Here is a 7,373-nt window from a genome sequence, read left to right as displayed (position 1 = left end):
GGGACAGAGATGGCAAGATGGCAGACGTGATTTATTTATCATAATTGATTTCTTATAATTGTTTTGAGGATGCTCCCAAAGGAAGGAGAGCTTCTCTGGTTTCTTTTAACAGTGTGGCTCTGATTGCCCTGATGCCTGCCTGGGACATCTGACTCAAGGTCTGTTGGTAAATGGTGGGGCCGAATGAATGTCAGGATGCCACAGAGGCTTGCTACCTGAAACCCATTCAGGTGGTTCTGCCCATCTCTGGTTTCAGTTACCAAAAAAAAAAAAAAAAAAAAAAAGCATTTCAACAAAAATATTGACTTCCTAGCTCCCTGAGGGTTTCTGGTATTAGTTTGCTATAAGTAGCTCATGATTTAGAGTACAAAGGCATTTCCAGAATGCATGTTTAACAAAATGACATAGCAGATAATTGAAATTTATTTGCAATTTTCAAACTACAATAAACACAATTCTCCTTTTCTTTCATTAATAATCGCACGGCTAATGCATAGCAATCCCTCTGCAGCTTTTACAAGCAAACTTGAGCTGCTGTGTTGTAATAGCTGGAAAAGTTAATGTAGCTTGAACAAGGTTCCTAATTGTCCCTGTCTCTGTCATATTTGTCTACTTGAATGGTCCTAAATACCACAGCGATTAATTACTACAGAGCAGGTATTACAAGATGTTATCATCCTTCCCCAACTGTCTGGGTGAATGGAGAGAAGCAGGAGATTGTTCCAGTGTTTCATCTTTGCTCTTCCTGTAAGGCACTTTAACCAGAAGATTTAACGTGTCAAAGTTAACTGCGTTCTCTAGCAGATATTCACATTCTAATTAAAGATTAAGAACGTAGTACATTACACTGTGATTTGTCATACATGGCTTGTTAAATAGGAAACCTACCGGGATTCCCTAACATTTTATAAACATTATTCAGGGCTTTTAATGTGGGCAAAGAGAAAGATGATTCAACTGCATTGCAGTATGGAAAGCAGGTCGCCCTCCACCCCCCCCTCCCCACCCCCCCCACCCCCAATAAATAACAAAACCGGAGAACTTGGGCAGTTTGGAAACTGCTTTTGCTGTGGAGATTTTGTTCAAACCATGAATCACCTCTGGTTTGTATGTGGTGGTGAAGGGGGAGATCCTAATGATTATCCCTCGGCGTTTTTTTTTTTTTTCCCCTACTTTTGCTTTTTGCTGTCAGCTAAGTAGAGGAAGGTAAGAGTCTTTGTTTGAATTAGAGTGCCAAAGGACGGAATAAAGATGAAACAGTGTTTCAATATGCAGCCTGAGCCTTTCAGTTGATTCTCAACGCCCTGATCCGCACCGTTTCTAGCACTGGTGGCACAGGACTGGTTCACATCCTATGATTGCCTGAGGAATAAATTAATGAGGTTACTGAGACACTGAACATTTGCATATTCACGGATGCTTATTAGGTAGAAAGTGAATGCCAGGTGCACTGAATTTGGGGGAGACAGGATTTGTTAAGAATTAACATCTTTCCGTTCCTCAGAAAAGGGGTGTCTTGTCACTAAAAATAATATGCGGGCAAAACTCCTGCCTAATAACTATCTGAATAATTACGATACAACAGAAAGCCAAGGCAAAAGAGGGTCTTGCCTGAGAGCAGCAGAGAAGCCACTGCAGTGCCCTCGTTATAGGGAGACCTGGATGCGCTGGTCCTGGAGCGTAAAGGAAACAAATGCCCTGCTCTATTTGGATTTTAGGCTTTAATTATGCTGGTGGCGTGCACAGCCGAACACGATGCCATCTTCCCGAATGCAAAATTATCAATTTAAAGAGACCTTTACATTTGTAAATATTATTATTGACAGGTCGCCAAGCTAAGCTGGAGCGGGGAAAGCTTTTCTAAGAAATTCGGTCCGAACCTGAGTCGCAGAATTAGTTCTGACTGTTTCTCTAAGGGGTATCGGTCCATAGTTCCAGAGTTGGGGATTTCTGCTGGGGCTGTGTGGAAGCATGTTATTTGAGCTATTTGTATCTCATTATGGAGAGAAGTTTTTATGCTGCTCTGGGTTGTGGCTTGGAGACTGGCTCCTCAGAGCTCAAATGGGCAGATTCCGTAGTCCTCTTGTCCTTAGGAATACTTCGTAAAACAGAATGAGGACTGTCCATGGTTTTCAGAGCACTGAGCAGTGGGACAGCCTGCCTTGCCTTTTTTTTTGCTACCATTGTATACAGGTAGGTTTTCTTTCTTTCAATCTTTTTTTTTTTTAATTTTATTCCATTTTTTCCTCTTTAAAGAAAATGATTGGCAGCATCCAACCTCAAGGAACTGATCTATCAAAATCAAGCTGGGATAAGTATTTCTTTGAGAAATAATATATATTTATCAACAGGCTCTATTCTGCCCCCTTGTTTCACTGTACCTTGCATACCACTTCCCTTTCCTGGCCAAGGCCAGTGATAACCCCGTATTGAGAACATCGTCAGTGTATCTGTGTGTGTGTGTGTGTGTACATATGTATATGTATATATATATACATACATATGTATAGATATAATTTTTTCAGAGATTCCCTGGTGTGCATTCTATATACATTCTACGGTCCCTTTCCTTGATTTTAAAAATATTTCCAACAGCTAAACAGTATTTTGAAAGATATTTTCCCTGTTTTTAAAAACAGCCTTTAAATATGAACGAGTTAAATGTCTTCCCAGAGAAAAGTCCAAGGGGCTCTCAGTGTTAATTTCAGTATTGCATCAGACCTCAGCTTTTCATTTATTTTGTCGAGGTTCAGGGGTATAGTAATTGTCAGAACAAACCCCCTCAAAATATTCTGTGCATGTTTTAAAATTTGATCTGTTCTCTCACACAGATTTTTGATGCATTCATAAATGTACTGAAAAAAATCACACTGATCTCGACGAGGCAGAGGTGTAAGCAGGAATCTATATATTTTCATCGAGTATTACAGATTTCTTACTATTCGTGGCTAATATTGTATAAGACATTTTTTTTTGAAATGCGTTTCACCCCAAAAGGACCTGCCTGAAAACACACACTGCAGTAAAATCACTGGAGTCCAGGGTTTTTGTCACATACACAGAGCACAGATTTTTTTGATTATGTAGATTTCTTTTCCTACTGCAGTTTCATATGCAAAGCATGCATCAGCCACATCCATGCTATCTCCTAAAGCAGTCATTCTGAAACCCAATCTGGGGACAGTGCAGACTAAATAAAATTTCATTTTGATTTGGCCTCCCGCTGTGAATAGGACTGCTTTGTCTCAGCCGACAGAACCAGCAAGCCAGAAAGGTATGTCCTGTTTTGCATGGCTGATGGTGTGTCTTGAGGCTCAAAATCAGGCCGTCCTGCTCGGGCTCCGCGGCTCCTCCAGTCTGCTTTCTCTTTCACCTTCCATTCGTCTTTTCTCTTTCCCCTTCCATTTGCTCCCGTGCTGCCTGTCGTCTACCTGCAGGGCAGAGCCATGGCAAACCCACACCGATTGTTTACTTTGGCATATGTTTAATAGCTTGCGTGGCTGTTCGCATTTTTTTTTTCACTCTCTTTGTTGGTGGTGGCTTTTTTTTTTCCTTTTCTGTTTTGGTTTTTGTTTTGTTTTGCTTTCCTTGCCCATCTTCGCTTCCCCCTCTTTCTCAGGGTGTTGAAGACTAAAATACTAACTTAAAAGAAAAATTGTTTGAGTGCTGCTATGATGCTCCAGAGATTTTACTGGAAGATTTGTCATGCTGAATTTTATTGTAAATTTGAGGATGCGTTTAACAGCTTTGAAGGACTTTAGTTTTCATGGCCCTTTTGAGCCTATTTGGCAGAAAAGCAATTGCCCATTTTAGATAAGGGGGAAAATATAAAATAAGGACTCTCTTCCAATGGGATTGAACTGTTTTGCTACCTTGGTGTGTTTTATAAAATGCATCGTGGTGTTTGCCTGAAGAGCTGCTCAATATGATGCTTTGTAAAGTGATGACCTTCATCTGGATGGAGTTCTCTCACTAGAGACTGGATTGTGGCAAATGCTCTTCTTACACTTGTCCCACCTTTTGGAGAATGTATTGACAATTGGGGACAACCTGCTGTGATGTTCTCAGAAGCAGCTCTGGATACAATGGTGAAGGGCCAGGGAGGCTGACAGGGGTGGGAACTCTGCTTTCAAACCCAGTTTCTCCTTGGAGTTGTCATTGCCCTGAATGACCTCATATGATACCATAAGGAAAAGAAGTTTTTCCCTGGTTTACATATTGACCTGTAATTAATAATCTACATTAGATTATGGAAAACTGGTAAAGATGGATAGAAAGTAAATGAAAATAAATTGCTTAAGAAAAGGGCAAAGAGCGACTGCTCTCTGACTCTGGGCTCAGCATAAGTAATTCCACCTAGGATAGAGAAGAATAGTAATTTAAAAATATATATACTAATTAGCATAAGGGTCCTATCCACTCATCCACCCAGAAGTTAGAAACAAGATAAGTCATGTAGCTTGGTAGACGGTCAGAAATTAACTTTCATAAATCCACGTTTCAGCCATGCCAGTGGTCTGTGGTGAGTTCTTGACGCCATTTCTGAAATTCAGTGGGTGAGGATTTTGTCATTACAACAGATTTTCTTTTTACCACAAAATCTTTAAATTCACCATTGTGCATCTGTTAGCCAAGATCCTTGGGCGAGGGGATTCATCAAAAGCTTTAGGAATTTACTGAGAGTTCCCCTACTTACCATGTACAACAGGTTGAAGAATAAAGTAAAAGTTAGTTAAAGACAATGTGGCAAAAATAGTAGCCTGAAAACAGCCTAAGACATTGTTTGATAGAGATGGCACAGTCATACACCAGGAAGAGGAAAATGGCGGTATTGGGCACCACTGGTAGGGTTTGAATTGATAGATGGATGATTTCCAATATTATCCAGTAGTAAGTTCTTTCTGCTCTACACCTGCTAACAGAGCCCCTTGGTTATTTCATAGCTTGATAGTTGACATTAAAAAGCCCAGATTTGTATTTTTGCCTGGTCTATATGAGGTCTTATGGTGGCCACTTACTGGCACCATAGGGACTTTTTGATAACCAAGTGGTTGTTTTAAGAAAAAAATCTGTTATGTTGCTACATAGGCTTCTTTAAGCAAAAATGCAATTATTTAGCAAAGATCAAATTACCTTTTAAAAAATTACAACACAGACATTGGTTTTGGAAAACAAGATACTCATGAAGGATCTATGTGTCCATAAAAATACACTGGCATATATATCTACCTTATGTGTGTATATATAGTTATACATAATATATACAGAGAAAAAGAGAGACTGAAGTAATCATGCTATTAATAAGCATCACAAAGTTTATTTTGAAGATAAAAATCAATAAATATATCTAGCAGACAAAATTCTATACTATGGTTTGATTTATTATACACATGTGATATATACCAAAAGTTTGCATTGAGCCACATGATATTTTCATTAATTCATGAGTTCATCGTGGATTTCACCTGCAGGAGACAAATTATTATATCATGTCGTTTGAAAATGACCTCAATGAAGAACAAATGTTTGCCTTACATAAGTCCATGCATCTCTGTCTTTGGTGTCCGCCATGTCTCTTTCTCCCCACGTTTTAGTTCATGTGCTCCATAAATATGATAGCTCAGTGTGTCTGCAAGCACTTAATATAATAATTTGATTAAAATATTGAAGGTAATGACTGTAATGGTGGTGCGTGGCATGTGAGTACAGTTTATACATATTTTATTTGCTAATGTTTGTGATGACCACAATCTGACCTTCCATTTTTCATTATCTGGATCCCTCTACAATTAAGAGAAAGAACACTGACTGAAGCTAAATGTACGTTGTAGCCAAGGACAGATTTCTGTTTTCTGTTGACTCCTCCTAACTCTTGTGAAACAGCAGATACTCAAGGAATCTTTCTTGAGAGACTGAATGAGTGAGTGAATGACCCTGGTTGAGCACAGGAGGAGAAGAACGGAGGCCCCTTCACTGGCTGGAGCCTGCTTCTGTACCACTTAGCAGTCATCACACATGAAGGAGAGAAAGGTTTCAAAGCCACAAGTTCTCCACTTGGGTCCCACAGTCCTTCTAGGTGTGCAAATCCACTGAAAACACATTCATGTTTGTCCAAAGAAATGTCATATGACATGCTCAAGTATGTCTAAATAGGACCCCAAATGGTAAGGATCCAGGAGTTCTAAGGTAATCTAGCTAGAGGAGCATCGCAAGTAACAGAAGGAAAGTCATAGCATTCTCTGAAAAGGTCCGGATGATACAAAGAAAAGAAGTTTAATTTATTTATACTCTGTGACTACTTCCCAGTGTGGAAAGTTTATTTTACATTTTTGTAGTCGTGGTAATCAAAAACCAGAAAGAATAAAGAAAATGCAAGTCAGAGTCCAGACACTGGGCACTGGGGAGGTGTCACTGAAAAAATACCTTTGGAGTTATTTCTCAAAGCATCACATTAGATGTGGAACAAAAGAGTTTATATTGTTTTTATAAAAATAGTTGCATTTAATAGAGATGCCATTTACTATACTGATTTTAATCTGAAAAAAAAAACTCTATTTAGATGGTGTGATAATATTAAAGGTCATTACAGATCCAAAAACTCCACCAAAAACTATGAACATTTGGAATTTTCTGTTAAGACTTAGGCAGCTTTGGAAAATCCCCACAGTGTAGCAGATTAGGGGAGAGAGTGAAGTAAATTAGTCCACGAACAATTTGAAATCTAAATTTACCATTGGAAGGAAGACTTCCACTCGACCTGTGAAATCAAAAGTTGTATGGTCAGAAAATGTCTGTGAACTGTGACTTTCATGCACTTGGAAATAATCTTAGACTTCAATATTTTTATCTCATGAAAGTGTCTAGGAAATTTGAATATCAGAATAAACAGGACCTGAGTGTGAAAGGTATGACACTAGACACTTGCCATGCGGATGCTTGTCCTTAAAAAATTGAAGAATGGACATAATGCTTCTATTGAAGCTCACATCAAAATGGCTGTTGCTCTAGTCATGTGATTAGACAGAGGGAGGCCCTCTGGTTGAGCTTCCCTGGCTACTTGTGATTATGTAAGGGGTGGATGCTGCTGTCACAGGGCAAAGCAGCCCCATAGCAGGGACTGGGAGTGAACCACTGGCCCCTGAGCTGGATGAAGCACATGGCAGGGAAGCAGTTCTATACACAGACGGTGGGTGTGCTGAGGTCATGTGGTGAGGAGGGGTTACATTCTCTTCCCCTATCGTTCTGTCCAATCCAAAATAAAGGATCATAAGTCCACTAGCTCCAGACTGCTTTCAGGAACCACAAGCAGGCATCTAGAAACCAGACACAAGTGGACTCAGCAAGGAGAAGACTGTAAGAAAATGCAAAGCTAC

The 7,373-nt window shown here is 39.6% G+C and overlaps 1 long non-coding RNA gene across 1 annotated transcript in view; it reads left to right on the top strand.

The window, feature by feature from the left end:
• Positions 1 to 3,012: 3,012 nt before the first annotated feature.
• LOC140596020 (uncharacterized) overlaps positions 3,013 to 7,373 on the top strand; it is a 48,409-nt gene continuing 44,048 nt past the window's right edge. The window contains exon 1 of the long non-coding RNA XR_011998045.1: positions 3,013 to 3,274. This is a non-coding gene — a long non-coding RNA (uncharacterized lncRNA). The remainder of the gene's footprint in view (positions 3,275 to 7,373) is intronic.

Source organism: Vulpes vulpes, chromosome 16, assembly GCF_048418805.1.
Source record: "Vulpes vulpes isolate BD-2025 chromosome 16, VulVul3, whole genome shotgun sequence".
NCBI classification, from domain to species: Eukaryota; Metazoa; Chordata; class Mammalia; order Carnivora; family Canidae; genus Vulpes; species Vulpes vulpes.
Note: the sequence above shows the minus strand (reverse complement) of the source record. Positions and strands in the feature narration are given on the sequence as shown.